Genomic DNA, 25,898 nt, shown 5'->3' on the forward strand with positions numbered 1-25,898 from the left:
TAAAACTTACATTCTTAAGGCAATAAACAACACAACTGCTAAAAGCTAGTGCTTTTTTTAACCTGTTTAAGTCCATAGCAAGGCTGACAGATAGTGGCTTAGAGACAAATGGGGAGATGGGAGGAGCTGGACAACAGGTAGCAGCACCAAAATAGCTCTTAGAAGTGTCATTTTTGCTTAAAGGCAAAACCAAAGCCCCAGTTGAAAACACGATGAAAAAAGCAACAAGACCACTGAGAACAATTTGAACGTTCTTGAGGTAAACTTTTGTTGAGTTCCATGCCTCAACTATAACTATCACTGCAGATACAACAGATTGATTAATCCTTGAGTCACTCCCATTCCATTTTTCTTCTGCAAATAGATTTCCAGTTCTCTAATTTTAAAAGAACAGAACAAGTTCACTTCTTTTGTACATCAGTTGCACTGTTCTTCAGCACAGGAAGAGCTCTTCTCCCAACACCAAATTGGCTACCTGCATACAAGGGGACATTGGCCACAACTGTTGGGAAATCACACCTCCTCCTAACATTTGTCTAACATCCAGCATGAAAAAATAAAATAAAATAAAAAAAAGACATTGAAGCTACTAGAACAAAGCTCAAACATGGGTACAAATGAGCACACACCTAAAGACTGCCACAAATTTAGATGCTTTTGCAGAATGGAATATAGAATTAAGAAAAGCTCACTGTCTCTTTAGGCTGGAATCTTGAGGTGCTAATGGGCTTATTCAAAAGGAATGAGTCATAGCTTTACCCCACTTAGCTGTGTTCAAGGGAAATGCAACTGTGATGGACAGTAAGAAAGAGGGGCAGCATTCACAGCAGCTTCAGGTCCCTGTTCAAGGACCTATTCCCAGTGCAAGCCACTGTATTAATTTTTCAGCTCCTGTAAACCATGTTTCTCTTCTTGTGAAAACAGCATCTCAGCTACTTTCCCCCAGATCCTCACCTCCCGTCTTTCTTATGTTGTCCTTGTATAAGATCAAGTCCTTATTGATTCTGACAAGGGTTCTGAACTTGTCTCAGAAGCACAGTAATGATCCAGTTCGGAAGGACAAAGCAAACACAGGACTATAACTAGTATTGCTCCCACAGACCAGCTACAGGAACATCCATCCTCTTCTTGCCCTATCAGATAATTCAACTTTACATTCATGCAGCTGATAGAATCAGCAGTGCATCGTATAACATCTCATTTTCATTCCAACCCTGGGAGAAGTTTCCAGTTGCGCTGCACTGTCTCCGTGTGTGGCCACACTCTCAACAGGAAGGTGTATGTATACAGAAATGGCAGTGGCAATAACGAAAACATAAACAGGCAGGTAAGAAACACATTATTGAACCACCTTCAGTTTAACAGCTCCAATTCTAATTCAAATATGGACCCTTTGAACACATCACGAAGAAGAAAGTCTGCTGTATCTCTTTGCTTTCAGCTTATCACTGATGGGCCTAAATGGTGTGGCTGTGGAAGACAATTCCCACAACAATCTGGAGGGAATTTGCCTGGCATCTGGCTGACATTCTGAAGACCTTCTTGCAGTTTTGGAAGTGAAAACTATGTAAGAGGTCTTTTCCTTCCACTTCACCTACCTGAAATTAAGATGTCTCTAGTGCAGAAACACTTCCTGTATTGTTGCAGAAAAAAAAACTTTCCTGCTTGTTGCTATAATTTCTCCAGGTTACTGATATACATATGTAGCACTGAAAGAGTTAAAGGGAATCACAGTGCAGAGAAATAGCTCATGCTGGTAATGCCTTCCTTTCTATCAAAATACAAAGCTATGACCCTGAAATACGTGACACTACTTCCATGCTGCTTCTTACATGCTGAATTAAGGATCACATGCCTTCTGCTTGAAATTCTGCCCTTTATGAATGCACTCCTCCTTTGAAGAGGACTTCAATACTGATAGAAGGCTTTAGTGTGGTCAAGAAAAGACAAACCACATTCATCAAACCTCACCAAAGAGCTCACAGACAAAAGTTAATAGCAACAGTGCTAACATGCAATAACTGTTCCTTTTACCTATAAAGGTTGCAAGACATAACACTGGCAAGAATTTGGTTTATTGGCATAAGTGTAACATGAATCACATACCTTATGGATTTTTTGTCAGAATTATTATCTGATTCTAGAAGATTAAATTGAATATTAGCTAAGAAAGCCAGTTAATGCTTTAGGATCACCTTGAATCAAGCTGAGGAGTGATGCATCCCAACAAACAGGACATCAGGCAAAAATACTAGGAGGACTGCATGGATTAAAGAGGAACACCTGGACAAACTCAAAATCAAAAAAGAAGCAAGGGCAAGTAGCCTGGGAGGAATACAGAGAAATTGTCCAAGCAGCCAGGGATCACATTAAGAAAGCTAAAGCCCTGATAGAATTAAATCTAGCCAAGGATGTCAAGGGCAACATGAAAAGCTTCTGTAGGTACATCAATGATAAGGGAAGACTAGGGAGAATGTTGTTCCTCTCTGTATGGAAATGGGAGACCTGGTTACCCAGGATATAGAGAAGGCTGAGATACTCAATGACTTTTTTTGCCTGTCTTCACCAGCAAGGGCTCAAGCCACACCACCCATGTTGCAGAAAGCAAAGGCAGCAACTGGGAGATTGAAGGATCATCCACTCCAGGAGAAGACCAGGAGACCATCTAAGGAACACGAAGGTACTCAAGTCCATGGGACCTCATGAGATGCTTCTACAGGTCCTGAGGGAACTAGTGGGAGAGGTTGCTAAATCAAATACCCATCATATTGGAGAAGTCATGGCAGCACAGTGAAGCTTCTACTGGCTGGAGAAGGGGAAACATAACTCCCATTATTAAAAAAAAAGAAAAAAAGGCAGACCTGGGGGACTACAGGCCAGTCAGTTTCATCTCTGTGCCTAACAAGATCATGGAGCTCATCCTCCTTGAAACTTTGCTGAGGCACGTGGAAAATGAGGAGGTGATTGCTGATATACAACATGGCTTCACTACAGACAATTCACACCTGATGAATTTGGTGGTCTTCTACAATGGGGCTTCTGTGTTGGTGGATAAGGAAAGAGTAACTGGCACCATCTATCTGGACTTGTGCAAAGCATTCGACACTGTCCCACATGACATTCTTGTCTCTAAATTGGAGAGATATAGATTTGACAGAGGGACCTCTTGGTGGATAAGGAATTGGCTGGATGGTACTACTCATAGAGTTGTGGTCAGCGGTTCAGTGTCCAAGTAGCAACCAGTGATAAGCGGCATTCCTTAGAGGTCGGTATGGGACAGGTGTTGTTGGACATCTTTGTTGGAGATAACGGACAGTGGGACTGAGGGAACACTCAGCAAGTTTGCCAATGACAGCAAGCTGTGCAGTGTATTCAACACACCTGAGGGAAGGTATGCCATCCAGAGGAACCTTAACAGGCTTGAGAAGTGGGCCTGTGAGAACCTCATGAAGTTCAACAAAGTCAAGGGCACAGTCCTGTGCCTGGGTCAGGGCAATCTCAAGCACAATTACAGCCTCGACAGAGAAGGAATTGAGAGCAGCCCTGAAGAGAAGGACTTGGAGGTGCTGGTGGAGGAGAAGCTCAAGATGAGCCAGCAATGTGCCCTTGCTGCCCAGAAAGCTGCATCAAAAGAAGTAAGACCAGCAGGTTGAGGGAGGTGATCTCTCCCTCTACTCTGCTCTTCTAAGACCTGCAGTACTGCGTTCAGTTATAGAGTCCTCAGCACAGGAAGGACATGAATCTGTTAGACTAGAGGAGGGCCACAAAGATGACCCAGAGGGCTGAGCACCTCCCATATGAGGACAGGTTGAGAGAGTTGTTGTTGTTTAGTCTAGAGAAGGCTCTGGGGAGACCTTATAGCCACCTTCCAGTATTTAAAGGGGACTTACAGGAAAGGCAAGAAGAGGTTCTTCACCAAGGTGTGTAGTGATAGGACAAAGGATGATGGTTTTAAGCTGAAAGAGGGAGATTTAGATTAGATATTAGGAAGAATTTTTTTGCTGTGAGGGTGGTGAGGCACTGGCATAGGTTTCACAGAGAAAACACGGATGCTCCATCCCTAGAGGTGTTCAAGGCCAGGCTGAATGAGGTTATAAGAAACCTGATCTAGTGCAAGGTGCTCCTGCCTATGAGAGCAGGGTTGGAAACAGATGATCTTTAAGGTTCATTCCAACTCAAATCATTCTATGATTCTATGATCAAGGGCATGTCTCAGTTCCAGAATATCCACAGTTCTGAGGCAGTTAGTAATACAAGACCAGTCAGACTCCCTATTCTACTGGCAAGACACCTCCTCATTCCTCTGGAAACATTCTCTAGTCTCAAAGCACTCATTCCATTTGTCTACCAAGTTGTAACAGAGGCAACCAAAACAATAAAAGGGTAAACTGTTGTAACGAAGCTATAAAGCTGACTGATAGTTGGCAGACACAAGAGCAAGCATGTGCTTTCTTCTTTTTGCAACCATTTCAAGCCAAATTAGCCTGTAGCTAATCCCATCTCACCTAATATGGGTATCTAGCACACATCGTAAAGGAAAACTCACTGTACTCCCTCCATTCTCCTGAAGGGACGCAAGTGCCTTAAGAAGGTCCCTTAGAAGGTCAGATGATGTCGCTTCTTTGAGGGGACCTTAGAATTTTCAGTTAGCTGTGTTTAGTTTTATCCATCAGTATGCCTGCAGAAGCAACAATTAAAAAGAATCCCAGAGACCACTTGTATTGGTTTTTTTAAGTCTGGAAGTTGATGCACATTGATTTGCTGTCAGGTTTGCAGGATGTGCTGCAAGGAGAGTGTTCTGCAAGGTCTATCCCTCATTCTAATTAATTGCTTGAACAACAACATGGACACACCCCATTGTTGCAGCAGCATAAATGTAAACTGTTTAACCTTAGGAATTAAGAAATGCACCACTTGCTAAGGACACAATGTTTTGTGTTACTAGGGGAAAAAAACACAGCGGCTTTCAAGAACACCAGCCCTTCTGAAACTTTTTAGCTGAAGGATGGTAGGTAAAAAGGCCTGCCATACAGGGCAAAATTAGCATTACATATGCTCTCAAGTAATGGTATGAAATAGACAGGGTGCAAAACCAAAGTTGTCTACCGAAAGATGAATATACAAGTGCACAGGTACATTTCCCACAAGGGAGTGAGGACTCACCAGCAGTTCTGCTGTAAAAGAGACAGATCTAAACTACTGTCACAGCTAAGGTATGCAAGACACCAGAAAAATGAGACTAGATTAGGTTTTATCCTGCCTCTATAATTATTACAAGTTCACAGTGAGGTGGAAATCAATGACAGGCACCAGGAAACAGCTCATATTGCAGATTAAAGAGAAAAGTTACTAAATACAGCTCTTCCTCATCCTAATATACAGTGAGTATATCAGACAGCAAATCATCCCCACGTTCCAAGTGATAGTGTTATACTGAAAATGTTTAAATTACCTTCACCCTGTTCCTTCTACTGGTGGCCACAATACACACCAATGCTCTATTTCATCCCTCTTCAGTAAAGAACTACCACAGATCCTGTTAAAGACTTCATTCTCACCTTTTGGGCCACAGAAGGAACACATGCTTACTCATAGGAAGAGGCTGTAAATGTTCCCCAGAGGTGCTGAGAGCTGCTTTAGGAAAGCATATTTTTAAAATGTTACATAATGAAACAGTCTCTAGTTTAAATTATTGGTGTTACCTTTCATTGTGGCCAGGCCCAGAGAGTGGTGGTAAATGGAGTCAACTCCAGCTGGAGGCCAGTTACAAGTGGGGTTCCTCAGGGCTCAGTGCTGGGTTCAGCCCTGTTCAATGTCTTTATCAATGACCTGGATGAGGGGATCGAATGCACCCTAAGTAACTTTGCAGATCACACTAAGCTGGGTGGAAGTGTGGATCTGCTGGAGGGTAGAGAGGCTCTGCAAAGGGATCTGAACAGGCTGGACGGATGGGCTGACATCAATGGCATGAGGTTTAACAAGGCCAAATGCCGGGTCCTGCACTTGGGGCACAACAACACTATGCAGTGCTACAGACTAGGGGAAGAGTGGCTAGAAACCTGCATGGAGGACAAGGACCCAGAGGTGCTGGTTGAGAGCCAACTGGACATGAGCGGGCAGTGTGCCCAGGTGGCCAAGAAGGCCAGTGGTATCTTGGCTTGTATCAGAAACAGTGTGACCAGCAGGACCAGAGAGGTTATTCTCCCTGTATACTTGGCACTCGTGAGACCGTATCTTGAGTACTGTGTTCAGTTCTGGGCCCCTCATCACAAGAAGGATGGTGAGGCTCTGGAGCGTGTCCAGAGAAGAGCAATGAAGTTGGTGAGGGGGCTGGAGAACAAGTCTTACGAGGAGCGGCTGAGAGAGCTGAGGTTGTTTAGCCTGGAGAAGAGGAGGCTGAAGGGAGACCTTATTACTCTCTACAACTACCTGAAAGGTTGTGGAGAGGAGGGAGCTGGCCTCTTCTCCCAAGTGACAGAGGACAGGACAAGGGGGAATGGCCTCAAGCTCTGCCAGGGGAGGTTCAGGTTGGATATCAGAAAAAAATTCTTCACGGAAAGAGTTATCGGGCACTGGAACAGGCTGCCCAGGGAGGTGGTCGAGTCGCCTTCCTGGAGGTGTTTAAGGAACGGGTGGATGAAGTGCTTGGGGACATGGTTTAAGTGAGTGTTAGGAATGGTTGGACTCGATGATCGAGTGGGTCCGTTCCAACCTGGTGATTCTATTCCATTATTGTAAAGCCGGTCTATGCATCTGAGTGCTGTAATGAGCTTGTTCAGGAATTTCAGTGCTTCACTGGAAAGTTACACAGATGACTCTGTCATCAGTTAAGTAAGCTGAAGTTTAGATAAAGACAAACACCTTTTATTACAAATACATTCTTACACCAAAAAAAGTTCAATGTTGCTGCATCTTTCGATGTTGTGGTGGCTGACTGGTTTGCAACACACAGCCACGTATTTGTGCTTCTGCTTATCTGTCTGACATGGATCCTGCAGCAGTCAAATCATAGCACCACTATTTTTCAGACCTAAAATACAGCAACAGTGCCGGTTCCTGTCCAGTGAGCTTCCTCTCACACATTTGTGGCTACAGCCACAATCTTAGAAGAAAGGCATGCTGGGTTCAGGCATATATTCTACAGTCATCAGATTACTAAATATAACCATAGTGACACGCATAAAGGTCAGAGTAGGCATAAGCTAGATTGAGCTTGTTAAAAACTGAAGTGCGCTGACAGTACCTGGACAGCACTGAAAATGTCTAACAACTAGCTGCCACTTAGGACCAGAAGTCAATGACATCCCAAGAACGAGACCTAAAGGAGAAGTAGGTCTGCTTCTGATAGCTGGCTAAGGTGATGATGGGCAGTGAGAACAAAACTCTCTGCTCACAGCTTCTGTTCCTCAATACCATTTAAGGGCTCAGAATATGCTGTGAAACAGATAGGGGTTCCCATATTGCCTGTGAAATATTATATAATCCAACAGACCAGAAAGGGGGAAAAAATCCTGTAGAGGCAATTGCTCGTGACAAAAGAGAACAAACAACAAATCCTGCTCTGACTGATGCAATTAATTTCTAATTTTTTTTAAAGAGCAGTTATTGCTAGTTTTATTACATGTCTTAATAATCACTGACTCATAAATTTGCTCCCTTTTAAAGGCTTTATAGTTAAAAAGAATGAAAGTAGGGACCATGTTAAAATGAAAGTTCTGTTGAGGGTTCTGCATTTCAAGCCAGTTACCTACTATCATTCTTTCTACTTGGCTTTCCAATTAACAGGTTAATAAACACGAACAGTGAGCATTTGCCACAACATAAGGAACCTCAGGTCCTTCTGCACAAACCATGAACTCAATGTAACTACTCAGACTCTGTAAGTGATATAATCACGAATTTCTTTGATTCCCTGGTACAAACTTGCATGTGGGATGAATGTTACTGGGAACGGTGGACAACAGGTATTGTTCTCCTGCCTCTGAGCTTACTGTTGTCATATAATCAATACAGTCAAGGAAGGATTCCTTCTTGCTCACATTCAATGCCCTGTACAACAATGGTTCTCTGCAGCTACTGTGTGCACACACTAGTGGCAGCCACAGAGAGACCACTTTCTCAACATGGCTAGCAGTTTAGCAAAGCCAGCGGGGTGGGGTGTCTGTGTTGCAATGAACACATCTAACAGATGGCGTAGGAGAAGATGCACCCTCTCAGCACAGAAAGGCTCTTCAAAGGATGCCATGGGCTTTCTGGGAGAGAGACCTGCTGGAACTGCGGTTGTGAGCAGGCTCCATCAGCTGTGGTCCATGGTGCTGTACATCCAGCAGCAATACAGGGTACCTTGCCACCGTAAAAACAAGGTCTGTGCTTACTGCTGGAAGCCCCAAAGCATGCCCCCCACATACACATAGCCCCATCCTAGGTCAGGATGCACGATTCTGCCAGAGGTCACCATACTTTCTCATTAAATCCACGGCCAGGTCTTTCTTAGGAAGAGCTGCACATATTTTGCCCAGTATAAATGGATACAATTCCACTGTGAGTCCAGTTCATGATAAAACTATAATGTCATCATGGGCAGAGACAGAACTAAAGCTCACTGGATGAAATACTCTGATAGCATTAATCCTTACATGTATGCTCCACTGGCAGTTCACACCAGCTCTTTCAGCAGCACCATGTGAGTATTTGCCCTGCAATCCAGAGTGCTGAGCTGTGTAAATTCACAGGGTGTCACTTCTCTTCATTCTCACTACTGAGCCCAAGAAGCACCTGGCTCTAGATACCAGGATTTAGGCACCTGGTTGCAGGGAAGAAGCTGCACCAATCCAAGGAAGAGTAGCAGGTTTATTGGTGGATAACTGGAGTGCTGAACCCTCAAACAAGGTTTGTTGTTTCATTTCTTTTCTTCCATAATTGTTCTGCTGAGAAGTTACTAGAAAGAATAGATCCCAGCATTTCTATGAAACACAGACAGCAGCTCTGACAGTACCAAACGACATTAGCAAAAGCTCAGAAGATTCATGCTGTTACCCTACCAGACTCACAGTTAGAAAAATGTATGCTTCTAAGGAGTATATGTGAAAGGGATTCCAAACAGTAGTGCCTTGTAAGCAGACATGGGCAATTTACTGCATGAATCACCAGATGCCTTTAGAGAGCAGATAGACAGGAGCTTGCTTGACAAAGAGGACAGGCAAGAAAGCACTATCAGGGCCAAGGCCTGCCTGTCCTTCTCTCATGAAAGACAATGTAAAGCATTCCTGATCCTGTGAGAGTGACTAAACAGATTCTCTCTGTGCCTCTTCAGGGCACAACAGCAGTCATGAAGTAGCTGAGACAAGCAATGCCAATGAGATCTTTCTGCTAGGGATGACATATTAGATGAGGAATACCATACAGATAGTCTGATCCTGGTAGATACTTCTCAAGAAACAGTTACTGGACTCTCCTATTGAGTGATTTCAGTGCTATCTTAACACCAAAGTAAAACAAAGAGAGATAACATTCTAACAAGATGGGTCATGAAATTAACAACAGCAACAACAAAGAAAGAAAACAACAGAAAGAAAAGACTGGAAGTAGGCCAATGTCTATTCCTCTGTGTGTGAGCTAAAAGTATAGATATTTAACCAGGAACATTAATACAAAGCACAATACAGAGGAGATGGAGAAAAGCATCTGAAATCATGTGCAAGTGTCTCTCAGATGATTTCAAATTTCAAATGGCATTCAGACCACTTGAAATCAAGTGTGGTCTTGCCCTTGACATCAGTTATCTCTAAGTCAAGGCCTTCCAAGACCTGCAAAGCACTCAAATTACACAACTGGCTTTTATCTTCTGTAATATCTCCAATTAATGCTTCCCAGTGGAGGAAAATTTTCCTATAAAGTTGAACAGCACTTCATCCTTGGAAACTGTTTGAAGATAGAAGAGTGTGATTTTTTTTTTTCTCTTAGTACTGCACTTGGAGCAGATCTAGTTCTTGTCATAACCAACAAGCTCGGCCACCAGCCTGGTATAGTATTCCCCAAAATACTTGCATATTGCTTCCTTACTAGTTCACTCCTCCCCAGTAATGGGAGTTCAGCACACATACATGAAGGAGGCTTTTCCCAAGCCCTTCTCCTTGAACTCTTCTCTGATGCCTGAGTAACTTTAAGCCCCGAAGTATAAAAGACACATTTTAGCATAGAAGGAAACTTCTTTCATGTGTGGTTGAAGCCAAATAGGAATCCAGGCAGGTAAGGAAAGCATCCATCTCACACTGCATGGAATATACTTCACAGGCCTGAGACCACTTTCAGTGCAGTAAGTGAGCAGCCAGACAGCACACTGCAGCTGGTCTTGGGTAGTGGGACTTTTCAGAGGAGGAACAGGTAGGCTTCCCCTGTCCTGCCACCACTAAATTTATTTACAGCATCAGCTTTCTACACTGTCAAGAGACAGAAAGAAGAGCCGAATGCCAGCTGCTTTTTCACCTTGCAAAGTTTTCATGCTTGAATGTGCAGGTGAGAACAGTGTATACGTATTGCTGCTCATCTGCAAGTGATGCAAAAATACAGCAAGGAGCCACGCTAAGAATCCAGCTGCAAGAGACAGAAGATACTTCTCCCACCACTTCAAAGTCCGTGCATAAATCTGGTGATGGGTACCAAAGATAGGTTGTTTTCAGCTAGAGTTTGGTCAGTCACTTTGCAACATCTATCTGCATGGCTTACTTGCCCTCCTGATGCCTCTTATGATATATTAGAGAATTTGCAGGTGCTTTAAAACTACAAAATAATGCACAAGTCTTAATGTGTTTTATGCATTTACTTCAAATGAAATATGAACCATGCTGTCACTGCATTTACTGAATTTGGGCATATTTTGGATTTGAAGCCTATTTAAAATCTTTTATAAATTAGACTATTAACCTTTTCTTCTTACCGTGAAATGCACAACTTTTCATTGAACCAAACTTGCATTTCCTGCGGCCAGCTGAGGGTATTTGAAGATATCTGTTACTCAGAAGATACTGAAACTAATGCTTGCCACTTCATCCCAACCATAATTTCCAGCTAACCAACAAGGCAAAACAATAAATTACCTTATCAACTCCAGTCTCTTTACATCTGCTTTATTCCCAACTGTAATACAACCAGTTATAATTGAGTCACAGTTTAATCAACTAAGTGGGCCACCCCGTGAGGAAAAATAGAAAAAAAAAAAGAAATGAGAAAAAGAAAAAGGAAGAGAGAATCTAGGTCACTCTGTTCTTAAGACAACAAAATAGATAATTGCTTCTCTCCAAAGTATCTGTGGTGCACTTGGGGTATACTTGAGATTTTATATAAGTAACACCACCTCTGGGTTAGTCAGCCCCTCCCTAATAATGTGCTGCAAAGACCTCTTCCTTGTACGTCCAGCAGTGGAGGTGGTAGATCTGACCCATCCTTCTCAGACTGTGTGGAAACAAGAGATAGTCTAACCCATGAGAATCTGAGAGTATTACTCCGAGTTTTAAGGAAAAAGCAAAGAAAAACACTGTTATTACTTTACTTGCATCTGCAAGAAATTAGTAGAAACACTCATCTTCAGCTGCTATAGACTGGCAATTCTCCATTAAAAAAAAAGATGTTTAGAATAATTGAAATTTGTAAATTACATTATGCTGTATCAGAAGTGCCTCAGAGGACTGAGGACCCTGGGATTCAGTGGTCATCTACAGCTCATCTCTGTCAGGCTAAATTCACTCAATTGCTGTCTCTTAATTAGAACTAGTTTTTTAAGCGTATAAAAAAATTAGGCTCTCTACAGTACAAAGCAGTATATAGACTAAAGGGAGCCCTAAGTATGTAGTAACTACATAAGAATACACGTCTACAACTGAGAGAAAAAAATAAAGGGTGCTCTTAACTGCTGGTGGCCACTCCACAATAGTTGGTTGGAGTTAAAACAGCATCAAAGCTGACATATCCTGCATTTAACCTGGGGAAGGATTCAAGACATAAAGCAGAGGTAAAACTGTAGCAGCTTTGTCTTCACTATAGGCAGTTTAGGAGCTGGACACTCTTGTCTCTGGTAATCACCAGGATGTCTTTTACCTACCTATTTTAAGCAACTGTTAACTGCAGCTTCCAGCACAGAAGGAACCCCTGCATGCTGTCATAGAAGGTAGGAACTGAGGTCCAAGCAGAAGCAGTACTACCTGCAAAGTTTTACCAAATGACAGTTAAAGCAAAAACAGACTCGCAATCAAGCTCTTTATCCCAAAGGCAAGTTATTTAATGTAGCCCAAAGGTCACATTAAACTTCCAGAGGGCAGACTTTGGACTTTTCAGAAGGCTGGCTGATGAAGTCCTATGGGAGACAGTCCTTAAGGGCAAGGGAGCCCATGAGGGCTGGGTACTCTTCAAGAAGGAAATCCTAGCAGCTCAGGAGTAAGCCATCCCGATGTTCCAGAAAATGAGCCGGTGGGGAAAAAAACAGCTTGGTTGAGCAGGGAGATATGGGTGGACATCAAAAAGAAGAGGAATGTCTATGAACTTTGGAAGAAGGGACAGGTGTCTCGGGTAGACGACAGGGATGAAGTGAGATCATGCAGAGTTAAAATCAGGAGGGCTAAAGCCCAACTAGAGCTCAGATTGGCCAAGTTGGTGAAAGATAACAAAAAAATCTTTCTATAAATACATTAACAATAAAAGGAGGACCAGGGAAAATATTCAGTCCTTATTGGACACAAATGGAATAACCGTGACACAGGATGAGGACAAGGCTGAGGTACTTAATGCCTTCTTTGCCTCAGTCTTTAGTAGTAAGGAAAGTTGTTCCCTGTGTGTACATACCCAGGAGGTAGAGGAGCAGAAGCTCCCATGTTCCAAGAGGAGGCGGTTAGAGACTTACTTGCCCAATTAGACCCTCACAAATCTATGAAGCCAGATGGGATCCATCCAAGAGTACTGAGGGAGCTGGCGGACGTGCTGGCTAACCCCCTTTCCATCATCTTCCAGCAGTCCTGGCTGACTGGGGAAGTTTCACTGGACTAGAGGCTGGCTGATGTTATACTCACCTTCAAGAAGGGTCAGAGGGAGGACCCAGAAAACTACAGGCCTGTCAGTCTGACCTTAGTGCTGGGGAAAGTCATGGAACAGGTGATCTTGAGTGCTTGCACATGTAAGAGAAGCGGATGATCAGGCCCAGTCAACACAGGTTCACGAAAGGCAGGTCTTGCCAAACTAACCTGATCGCCTTCTATGACAAAGTGACCTGCCTCCTGGATGAGGGAAAGGCTGTGGATGTAGTCTTCTTGGACTTCGGTAAAGCCTTTGACAGAGTTTCTCACAGCATTCTGCTTAGGAAACTGGACAGGCGCACACTCTCCTGGGTTGAAAACTGGTTAGATGGCCGGGCCCAAATAGTGGCGGTAAATAGAGTTAACTCCAGCTGAGGTTGGTCACAAGTGGTATCCCCCAGGGCTCAGTGCTGGGTCCAGCCCTGTTCAATGTCTTTATCAATGACCTGGATGAGGGGATCGAATGTACCCTAAGTAACTTTGCGGACCACACTAAGCTGGGTGGAAGTGTGGATCTGCTGGAGGGTAGGGAGGCTCTGCAAAGGGATCTGAACAGGCTGGATCGATGGGCTGACATCAATGGCACGAGGTTCAACAAGGCCAGATGCCGGGTCCTGCACTTGGGGCACAACAACCCTATGCTACAGACTGGGGGAAGAGTGGCTAGAAACCTGCATGGAGGAGAAGGACCTGGGGGTATTGGTTGACAGCCGACTAAACATGAGCCAGCAATGTGCCCAGGTGGCCAAGAAGGCCAGTGGTATCTTCGCTTGTATCAGAAATGGCATGACCAGCAGGTCCAGGGTGGTTATTTGCCCCCTGTACTCAGCACTGGTGAGACCGCACCTCAAATACTGTGTTCAGTTCTGGGCCCCTCGCTCCAAGAAGGATGTTGAGGCTCTGGAGCGTGTCCAGAGAAGAGCAATGAAGCTGGTGAAGGGGCTGGAGAACAAGTCTTACGAAGAGTGGCTGAGAGAGCTGGGGTTGTTTAGCCTGGAGAAGAGGAGGCTGAGGGGAGACCTTATTGCTCTCTACAACTACCTGAAAGGAGGTTGTAGAGAGGAGGGAGCTGGTCTCTTCTCCCAAGTGACAGGGGCAAGACAACAAGGAATGGCCTCAATCTCCGCCACGGGAGGTTCAGGCTGGATATCAGAAAAAAAAAATTCACAGAAAAGGTCATTGGGCATTGGAACAGGCTACCCAGAGAGGTGGTGGAGGCACCATCCTTGGAGTTATTTAAAAGACGGGTAGATGAGATGCTCAGGGGCATGGTTTAGTGTTTTATAGGAATGGTTGGACTCGATGATCCTGGAGGTCTTTTCCAACCTCATGATTCTGTCTATGACAGAAAAACTCAGATCACATGACCGGAACAGGGAGCACCTTGACTTGGTGTTCAGGGAGAAATGAATTGTTCAGTGGATCTCTGCCTGGCAGAATGCTCGCTGTCAAAACATCAAGATGCACAGTCAGCAGAAAGGGATAGCATATTCCTTTTTTCTCCCGTAAGCAAACATCTTGCTATGGCAGCTAGCAGTGATCTGGTGTCCTACCATCTGTCTGTGTGCCCTTGCTGAAGGTGGGCAACCCCTAAGTAATCAGGCAGTTTTAAGGAGACCTGTGTGGAAAGTCATCAGGCACGGGGTCAGAGTTTCACAATGCTGCAGAAGACATTTGAGCCCAGGGGATTCAGTTTTGCATGCATAACATGCCTCTTTTCCTGGGTGTTAACCCAGTGTAAGGCAGCCTTCTAAAGAGCCTACCCAGGAACAGATTTAAGTCATATTGAAATGCGAGCCTGAGTCCAGGATATTGCCAGGGTAGAGAGCAGGAGCATAAGGTAAGGAGCATAAACTGAGTCTAACAATCTGGCATCACAAGTTAAAGAGTAAATATTGGTACTGAGGAAGACCGAATAGCTTGTTCTCAGATAACTGTTCAAAACTGGGTGGAAATTCCAGGGAAACATCTAGTTCTGAAATTACTTATTCCTCAGTTTAGCATAAAATAAACAAATGAACAAATGCATTGAAAACAGCTGCTTCCACGTGAGCTGCAGGTAGAGTTACCATGGAGAGATTTCAAGCTATGCTTTTCACGTGAAATTCAGAATCTCTACATGGGCTTGAAATATCCCAGTTGGAAAAAGTATCCAGTAGCTGTGCCTGCTTTACTCAGATGAAACCTGACTAACTGTCCTAGAAACGACTTTACAAATCAACTTAGTCCTTTAAAATAAAATCACCCGCAATCTGAATCTGATAGTCAATCGCAGTACGAACTATGAGCACCGAGATGATACAGCTGGCAGACCTTTCCTCCTCTCATATGAACACAACAGGGCTAAAATATTTTCAGGAAAGGGAAAATTAAACCCCAGCTTGCAGCACCCTCACTCGGGGGGGGCACATTGCTGGTTCCCAGTGAGCTGGGTCAGACTCCTGGACCCCATCAAAGACTACCACACATTGCAGTAACTTCAATATTGAGTCTGAAAACTAAACTTCTTTTAACAGCGATTTTGTTATCATGGACAGTCTTAAGAGTGAAGGGTCAAAGATGTTGTCTGCTTTCTATAGAGGTACTCAGGACAGAAAATTATTTCCTACCTCACTAGCCTTATCTCTTTGGGCATGCACAAATACACTAATACATTATTTCAAGTCCACCTGAGACCCAGCTTCCTTTTATCCCCAATTCCCCAGCAGCAGTCTCCCATCTTTCCTCTCCTCTCCACTAGTCATAAATACTCTTCCTGACTCAAGTATGCTCATCACAAATTTATCCACAGTATTCCTCTACAAATGTTCTCCTTCACCATAAGCAGCTCTTCCTTCACAGCGTTTGCCCTTTTCATGTATTTACAAAGCCTAGTTTTGTCTCTTTTCCCTCAGCATTCTAATGCATCTCCATGTAATTATGAATTTCCTCTTTTATGCTCCCTTTAATCTGTCACTGTGCAGCTTGGCTGACAGGTAACAATATTTCCTGATATTTCAACTGTGAAGTAAGAAAAATACAAAGGATAAAGTTGCAATTGTCAAAACTGTTGTAAATATACCAAATGAAGGAAAAAAAAAATACAAAGATTTGCCAATTTCTAATGAAGACTGAGATTTTTCTAAACAATCTTCCAAGCAATTTTATTCCCAGCTAGAACTATGCACAGGAACAGTTAAGTTGTTGTGCTGGCAGTTACAAAAACTTGTGAATAGTTTCTCTTTCTCCTCAATTTTTGTTTGTATTTTGTTTGGGGTTTTTTAAATAAAATTTCTTTCATTTAATGAAGAAATAAGTCTGAAGAAAACTGCAGAGAGAAATTGGTTCATTCGCAAAGAACAAAACATTTCACTCAGTAAGAGCCACACAATGCTTCTGGGAAGAATGGCATGCATAGACTTAACTCCAATATAAAATAAATGTCTGTCACAGATTAAAAATACATCTTTTTAGATATGATGTCTTAGACTCATGCAGTCTTTTAGGTGTGTGATGCTTTTTTCTGTTCTTGATTGCTGAGCAAATATGAACTGTGTGTCTAAAGGCTTGTCATGAAAACATGCTTTAGCAAAACCTTCAAAAACTCCTCTTTCAAATTAAAATTTTAATCCATAGATGCATTTTTAAGGAATTTAATGGACATGTACACTTAAAACAGGCATTGGAACAGAGATTAGGCAGTCCCACACAGTTTCTGCCCATTTTGGGGGTACACAGAAAGTCTCACACCACATGCAATAACATGGTGGGAGGGAGGTAGAAGGAAGAAGAAAGTCTCACTGCAATATCAAGCCAAAGATGACTTTCCAAGTCCACTAAAATATGCAAGTTCAGCTCTGCCAAGCACCAAGAAGATGAAGAGTAATAGAAGAAAAAGAGAATGTTATTCCCTACTCATGAAGAGAAAGGCAGCGTGCAGGTGCCTGTGAGGCACACTTGAGTTTGTCCTGCTCTGGGAGAGACACCATCCCACCTAGAGAGCAAGTGAACATCACAAGCACACACAGGGCTCTCCTACAAAGGAGGCCAGCAGTTGGCACAATCCTTTGCCACGTAGTTACCTTAAAAATAAGGTCCAACCTTCTTTTTCCCTTGTCAACTTTGCCTGCGCTCACCAGCAAAAGAAGAAGAGGTGGATCCAGGGACACAGAAACATGGCAGTTCATCAACCTGACAACCTAAGCATTGACACATTTCTTTGTGCTGTCCCTCTTTCTTTTACTGTCGCCTGCCTTCCCCTTCTTTGCACCCATGCTCACAGGGGACAAGAGTTATCAAAACAGCTCCACCCTTTGAGACTTGGGTTTCTTCGTTTCTTTCCGTATTTTCCACAGAAGGTCATTCATAGCCATAGGAATCCCAAATTCCTGCTGATGTTAGGTTTGATGTGCCTTCAAGGTCAGCCTGCTATGTCTGCACCTTTTGGAAGGGGAGCAGAAATTCTGCAGTTTTGAGGGACTAATGTATCATAGTCACCACTTCATGAACCTCTGCCCACGGCTTTTAAAAACTGGATTCCCATCCTGGTGAACACTAAAACCTGTATCCATTTCTAGGTCTCAGCATCAGCCCATATTCCTTCTCTTTTCTCTGAGAAAGATCATGTGATTTCTGAATGAGGAACTGTTTACAGAACATCATGCATTTGCGTGTAGCCCTGTGACATGAGACAAGCTGATGACAACACATGAGAGATCTGTCCTACTCTTTCTTCTAGCTTTTCCTGCTTACTGCTACTCCCCTTGCAGGTCACCTTAACAATTCAGCGGCCCTCAAAAGCTGCTGGAGAACTACTAACATCCATGTATCTGCCACAGATTTCACAATGCAATTTCTCCTGCAGACATCTTGCTTCTAGAAAGGATTTTTAAATTGTTGGCATTAGGGATGCTCCAAAATGAAAGAGACATTCCTGTTCTTCATACAGGCAGTATGTCTATCTTCCCTTAAGAACCCAGAGCCTTGCAGAGATTATTTAGGACTTTTGGATCCCTGTACATTACTTCAGTGCTAACAAATACAGACAGCCCATACACTTTCAACTTAACTCAGCAAGATTTCTAAATCCAGGTAACCCTCATGGATTTGCCTTCATGGTTTTATCTTCATTTGTAATCAAAGCACAAAGCCCTCCCATGCTCATCAGCCCTCATACAGAGTCTTCTCTAAAGGCTGTCCCCTCGTCAGCACATGAGCAAGTGAATGGGTCCCCATAGATAACAGCTGAACTACAGTCTGAACTTCCCTCTCCCTGGGATCCAATACAAAGGCAAACCAGTAGCTTGTGTTTTCAGAGTCCCACATCACCAGGAATGTCTGAAAAACTGTAATGTGCCCTGTGTCATTAGACTCTTGCCCAGCTCCAAATCCATTGCTGTAGATAGTGTTTCCTATGCAACACAGACCAAAAAAATCAGCACCGAAACTCTATTAGTGCTAAAGTATGCAGCTGGCAAGAAACCAACAGTTTTCTCTGCCCCCAGGAGAAGCAACTTCAATTACAAAAGACACAAAAAAGGAAAAGACAGAAAGATTCAGGTGCACAGCAATGGAAGTTAAAATTAGAAGTATGTAGAGTCTCCTCTGAAGCGGACAGAGAATCAAAGAGAAGCACCTTTTGTTCTGCCATGAAGGAATTCTAGAAAAATCTCTTAATTAAGGAATCCTAGAAAAACCTCTTAATGCATGTGAAAATTTCCTCAGTTTTCCCTCTCTCACCTCTGAAAGACATAACTACCTGCTCCTCCATGTCACTCCACTCCAAGTAGGCTCTTGGCAAGTACATGCTGAGCAGGAGAAATCTTAGTTAAACTCTTTATGGCACACCTCTACAGTCATTAGGCTGAAGGTTGCTCATTTCCTCCAAGGATACTAAATAAGCCACAGTCTGTTCTCATTGTCTTCTTACAAACAAGACAAGCAGAAGTAAGATCTCAGCAGACAGAAATGAAAGCGTTCATATGATTCTAGTGGCAACAGGCCCAAAAGAGGCAAGCAAACATAAAAGAAAGGTTTCTCCAGAAAGGCAAAGGAAAAAAAAAGACCTGGCCAGTTCTCCTTCTCTCGGTTTAGATTATGCATGGAACAAATCAGCTGAACCTCACTGTAGTTGTTTCACTGGTATCACTGCCACAGTCAACCATTTGCTACCCTGGAAGGTATCTTACTCCTTGTTTTTAAAAGGAATTCCTAAAGAACAAACTTAACCCTACAGGTTGCCATTGGAGGATCTGGCGTCAAATAAACAAGGAAGATCCAATGCTAACATAGATTAATCAGACTTGAACAGCTTCAGAACCTGTGTTAGTATTGTTTTTCTGGAAGCACTGAGACACCCACATCGAATTTTCCCTTCTACCCCTGTCTCAGCAACAGATATCATGGTTACACTCAACAATAAAATTTCTTTAAGAAAATCTCTTTGCCAGCAGTACACATTAGAGAAGAAAAAAAAAGGCTGTAAAAACATTCCTTGTGAAAAATGTATCCATCAAACACAGATGCTACCTATTTATCTTCAAAATGTAATTAAAATGCATATAGTCAAACTATCAGACAAAAAAGAAGCATCCAGAAGATAACAGATCAACAACACAACTATACTACACACTGAAACTGCAGAATTCATCTTACACACTTACACTTCTACAAGTTTAGAATGGTACAGAACAGTAGTACAGAACAGTAATACAGAAATTTCATTGGAAGGGATCTAAAACAATCATCTAGTCCAACTGCCTGATCACCTTAGGGCTGACCAGAAGATAAAGCATGTTATTAAAAGCATTGTCCAAATGCCTTTTAATCAGCCAATGGTGCATTGACTATCTCCTTAGGAAGCCTGTTCCAGTGTTTGACCACCCTCTTGGTAAAGAAATGACTCCTAATGTCTAGTTTAAAACTCCCTTGCTGCAGCTTTGAACCCTTCCCTTATATCCCTTCACCAGATACCAGACAGAAGAGATCAGTATTTCCCTCTGCACTTCCTCTCCTCAGGAATTTGTAGAGAGAACTGAGGCTGCCTCTCAGCCTCCAAACTAGACCAAACTAGAGTCCCCAGCCACTTCCCACAGAACAGGCTTTCCAGTCCTCTCATCAGCTTTGTTGCTCTCTCCTGGACGGATTTAAATACCTCAGCATGTTTTTTTAATTGTGGGGCCCAAACCCGCACACAATATAAGCAGAAGTTATCTGAGAACAAAGGTAGATGGCCCCCCAACATCTACCACATGCTGTAGTGGGCTGGAAACCTCCTGTCTCATCTCACATTTTCCAGTCATTATGATTTGGAAGCACTTGACTACAAAATGGAAAACATCATTTGTCACAGCTTTCAAGGACTACAGGCAAATGAGAACCCAGAAACAAACACTAGCACTACTTTTTGGCACTATAACTTGCAGTTCTGCACTACAGTTTCTGTCCTGCCCCAGGACTTCACACATTACAATACACAGTGGAGCACAGTCTAGCTGATTCATGAAGTCCCAGAGCAGGAGAGACATTCAGCAGACAACTGCAAATGTGCGAAATAACAGCCTGAGTTGGAGGAATAGAAAGCAGAAAACATTGTGCTTATTTCACTGCCTGTTCCACCTTAGACAGGTCTGTGTTGTCTCTAACCGCAGTCAGTCTCACTGATTTCTTCAAGGAAAATCAAGGACTGAATTCTCACATCACAAGCACATGAAGTGAGGAAAATGCCACAACAAAATGTACACTTCATAAATCACACAGAAGGCCACTGCCAGATGAATTAAAGACTCATACTGTTTCCATTCAGGATTATGTGGCATTCCCACACACTCACATCATCACTAATGCAAGCTTAGCACAAGGGCTGCTTTTTTCAGAGGTTATGGACAGTGACTTAAACCCCATTATCTTCAGGAGGGTATAAATCTCTGCCTACCTTCAAAAATAAGGGTATTTCCTCTATACTGAGTTTTGTGGTATACCTAGTTGAACCAAAGCTGCCAGTAAGGGGCATGAAATAGGCAGTCCCTTCCCTGCTGACGTATTCCAGATGGCTATCTGCTTGATTTTGTCTTCTGCCAACAGTATTTTAAGAGTCCTTATGAAAAAAACAAGTCTCTACTGACAGATAAAGAAGTGAACGCCGAGCGACAATCCCCACTCTAAGCTGCTGACAATAAAACCAAAAGTCATGCCTGTAATATAGTCTAGTGAATATCTATCCATAAACCCACATGTACCCTTCCCGTGATGGGCTCACACTACACAAATTAATTTAAGGTCTACTGGCAGCGTGTAGAAGAGATTCAGCCAGTATCATTCACATGTAGTCTCCCTGGTCTTCAGTAAAGCCTTTGACAGAGTTTCTCACAGCATTCTGCTTAGGAAACTGTCAGCCTCTGGCCTGGACAGGCGCACACTCTCCTGGGTGAAAAACTGGTTGGATGGCCGGGCCCAGAGAGTGGTGGCAAATGGAGTCAACTGCAGCTGGAGGCCAGTTACAAGTGGTGTCCCCCAGGGCTCAGTGCTGGGTCCAGCCCTGTTCAATGTCTTTATCAATGACCTGGATGAGGGGATCGAATGCACCCTAAGTAACTTTGCGGACCACACTAAGCTGGGTGGAAGTGTGGATCTGCTGGAGGGTAGAGAGGCTCTGCAAAGGGATCTGAACAGGCTGGACCGATGGGCTGACATCAATGGCATGAGGTTTAACGAGGCCAAATGCCCGGTCCTGCACTTGAGGACAACTCAATGCAGTGCCACAGACTGGGGGAAGAGTGGCTAGAAACCTGCATGGAGGAGAAGGATCTGGGGGTATTGGTTGACAGCCAACTGAACATGAGTGGGCAGTGTGCCCAGATAGCCAAGAAGGCCAGTGGTATCTTTGCTTGTATCAGAAACGGCATGACCAGCAGGTCCAGGGTGGTTATTCGCCCCCTGTACCCAGCACTGGTGAGACTGTACCTCAAATACTGTATTCACTTCTGGGCCCCTCGCTCCAAGAAGGATGTTGAGGCTGTGGAGAGCGTCCAGAGAAGAGCAATGAAGCTGGTGAAGGGGCTGGAGAACAAGTCTTACGAGGAGCAGCTGAGAGAGCTGAGGTTGTTCAGCCTGGAGAAGAGGAGGCTGAGGGGAGACCTTATTGCTCTCTACAACTACCTGAAAGGAGGTTGTAGAGAGTAGGTAGCTGGCCTCTTCTCCCAAGTGACAGAGGACAGGACAAGGGGGAATGGCCTCAAGGTCCGCCAGGGGAGATTCAGGCTGGATATCAGAAAAAAATTTTGCACAGAAAGAGTCATTGGGCACTGGAACAGGCTGCCCAGGGAGGTGGTGGAGTCACCATCCCTGGAGGTATTTAACAGACAGGTGGATGAGATGCTCGAGGCATGGTTCAGTGTTTTATAGGAATGGCTGGACTCGATGATCCTGGAGGTCTTTTCCAACCTGGTGATTCTGTGATTCTGTGATATGCACCATTATATATGAAATGAAGTGCATGATTAATACACAGGCTGACATCAAGAAAAGCCACTGTTTTAGGCAGGCATCCCATCTAGACATTTCTCCTATCTCCTCCTAAAGGAGGCAAATTAAAAGGGCCCTGCAAAAACACATTATAATATAGAGTTAGAGCTATTGTGTCTGTTTGGTATATCCATATCTTCAAATCCTCCTGGTTCACACACCGCTAGATTCTGCTGTAAAATATCTCTCTTCAACCACATCATGATCCCACCTCACACAAATACTCCTTATCTTGCCATGGGCTTTTTCCTCTTTTTGCATATGAAAATGCCTGTGATCCTTGGCCTACAGGTCTCCCAATAATGGACTGGCAGCCAGCAGAGCTTCAAGAAGTTCAGTGCCTCTTCTACTTCATTCCAGTTTCCCTATTTGTCCAAGCTGCCAGTGACAGAGGAGATGAATGTACGGGTGATGACATTACAGTTGGGTGTTAATGCATCCCTTGCTTTCACACAAACCTATGAAGAAATAAACAATGCTCAGTGACAAAAACTGCGGCTGAATTTCTCCAGGGACCGTTTCAGGTTCTCCACTTCCAGCTTCTTCCTGTAAAGTCATGAACCTTGGTCATGATGACAGTGTTCCACAGTTCTGATCTGGCTTGGGAAAGAGCACTCCTAACATAAATTGCAATAATGAAACCACTCTTGTTGACTTCATTAAGTGAACGGTCACAGAAGCTGCAAAGTGACCAATCATCCTGGCCACGTCTCTGTTAATTTATTCTGGTGTGGCAAGGTCAGAGGTACAAAAATATTCCTCTGCTGTCTCTTACTTCTGCAGAAGAAGCAGCAATTTTAAGACCCTAGGTTTCTTCAATTTTCTGCCTGTCATCCTACAGAGCTAATCAGCATCGTGTCTGCATTTCATATCTATGGTGTCTGTCACTGTCAAACAAAAAATAGAGAGACTGCCAAAGACGGTGCTGAAAGGTCTGAAGAACGAAAAGAGCCACAGAATCAAAATGCTCACATAAGCTAATACTTTGTACTGCTTTTCTGGGACCGCAGTCCCTACAGGCCTCTTCAAAGTAAAATCTTCGACCTTTTCATTAACAGAGATTTGCAAAGACATTTCCAGCTTGTCAACTGCCAGGCAAAGACTCTGTTGCCAACACTAGCAACAAAATCTCAGTGCTGGCAGCACAGCAGCAGATGGCCATCCACTGCACTAAGAGTCACCTTCAGCAGACTCCTTTTTAGAAAAAGTCAGGGAAAGAATGCATTCTACCTTAGCAATACAATAACCTGCCAAAGTGATTTCACAAAACCCAACTTGCTTAGGTAGACAGACTTGCAAACAAAGCAACTCTATACAATACAGCTGCCTTTCCTTACTTGCTAACTTAGCTCGCCTAGCTTTCAAAAGATCTTCCTGCCTTCTTCCTCTCTGACTGGCAAAACTTCAAGAAAAAAATCCGACTGTCCTGTGCCGTTAGAAACAAAAGAAATTTCTTCACAGATTGCTTCAAACGCCATAGGGAAACTCCCATAGGAGTGTTCTATTCAGGCTACTGTTTATTGTTAATTAAGTGCAATGTGAGACTTCCCCAAGAAAGTGAATAAGGAGTGGGAGAGCAATGATACCTTCCTTCTAGTACCTCCTCTGATCACTGCAGTATGATGAAACCTGGTCCCAAATCCCTCACATGCTTCAGAGCCTGGCACAGGGGGAAAAGGTCAGCAGCTCCCACCTGCAAATGGTTCTCAGACCCAGCCTCTGAGCTACCATAAACTCTGTCCTAAGTCCCACTTTAGTATTGGATGCTAGGAAGGGAAAATGCCATGCCTATATGCCTATACTGCTCATACAAGGAAACCGAATTGGACCTTGATGTTTGTGAGGCGTCCCCATCTGAGATGGTGAAAGAGTTAAGCTATCATATCTGCAGGTGGCCTGCAAGCAATACCTATAGCAAGTCTGATTCTCTGTAAATTTGGGGAGGGGGGGCTTTAAACACAAAATTGCAATATTTTTTTATTTCTTCCTGGACTTACAAAAGACACTTTTGGATGCACCTTTTGCACCACTCAAAAAATCCTAAACAGTCAACAAAATTAATTCAGAGGTGTACTGGGGACAGCCATATTAAACTAAAAATGAAGAGCCACAAAATAAACAGGAAGATCTCCCCGAAACTGTGGATAACAAAAAAAACTCTAGCAGATCACACCATGTACCCTAGCCAAAGCAAACCTATCACTCACCAGAGGTCTGGTGCTTTGCTCAGTTTTGGGCATCTCCCTCCGGATATCAGAACCGGCAGAAAAACGGATTCTGGCCCCATAATTAAGGAAACAAACTGTAACCCTTGTTCCTTGGCTGGCTGTGCCAGTGCAGTCATATTGCACACTTGCATCTCCTTGGGTTTGAATTCCAGTGGGAAACAAGCATTCAAAACCATGTTTACTTTCTATGTTACATTTGCCCTCAGAAACGTTCTTTTTCCTCTTTGAAACTATTTCTGATTTTAAAATAGTTCTCTGCCTAATGAATTAACATTTCCTGGATTTTACCACTCCGCAGAGACTCTCCTTTATTGAGGAAGTGGGCAAGTTCCAGACATGTTTTACTAATACATTAAGTCATCTGGAAGAAAAGCAGGTGCCCTGGGGAGCATCTTAACAGACATCAGAAACTCAGGCTTCACCAAAAGACGCTTTCCAAATCTGCCTTCTCAGTAGCTCCTACTACAATGCAAACCCTGACTCTGGCATGCAACATTATGCTAGAATGAATGTATACCCAGAGTAAAATCTGTTACACACTGGCAGACACTGCTTACAACTCAGGTTAGTCACTAAGCTGTAGGAAAAGCCATGTATCTCAGCTGTTAGACTCCTTAGTTGCAGCCCTCCTCCCCCTGCCTCTAACTGCAGTCTCTAAGCAGTTGTTTCTTGTTCATGGATTCATGGATCTCTAGCTGCAGCGGCTAGATCTCCTGTTTGCAGGTTAATTTTGTGTGCAAGCAACCCAATTTGAACTGTAGGGAACTGTGCAAAATCTGCTTTTCTCAAAAATATTTCTACTGCACTGAAGAGTAATAAAATGCAACACTGTCACCATACCATATCTTCTCACATAGATATCTTGCTATTTTGTGCAATCAAACTGCTTCTCCAGTTTGATCTTCCTATTTAAAACATCCCAACTAAAACTTGTGTTGCTTGCTCTGTTCCTAACTGTGAGAATTTTGCTCTCTTGTTGGAGGTACAAGAAAAATAAAGTTCCTTTGCTTTCAAAGATGAAAATCACGTTTCCATTCCATAAAAGAATCCTGCAGTAAGTGCCGAAGCTGTGTGTGACATCATGAAACTTGATGTCACATGAAACATT

At 43.4% G+C, this 25,898-nt stretch overlaps 1 protein-coding gene across 5 annotated transcripts in view; it reads right to left on the minus strand.

Moving 5' to 3' along the window:
• CPLX1 (complexin 1) overlaps positions 1-25,898 on the minus strand; it is a 107,204-nt gene that overhangs the window by 77,659 nt on the left and 3,647 nt on the right. Inside the window, exon 1 of one of the 5 annotated variants that reach the window (XM_054054141.1) lies at positions 12,098-12,197. The exons of the other annotated variants lie outside the window; for them this stretch is intronic. The gene's annotated coding sequence lies outside the window, so the exon portion shown is untranslated. Of the gene's footprint in view, positions 1-12,097; positions 12,198-25,898 lie in introns of those variants that run through there. 5 annotated transcript variants of the gene reach the window in all.

This window comes from Cuculus canorus, chromosome Z, assembly GCF_017976375.1.
Source record: "Cuculus canorus isolate bCucCan1 chromosome Z, bCucCan1.pri, whole genome shotgun sequence".
NCBI classification, from domain to species: domain Eukaryota; kingdom Metazoa; phylum Chordata; class Aves; order Cuculiformes; family Cuculidae; genus Cuculus; species Cuculus canorus.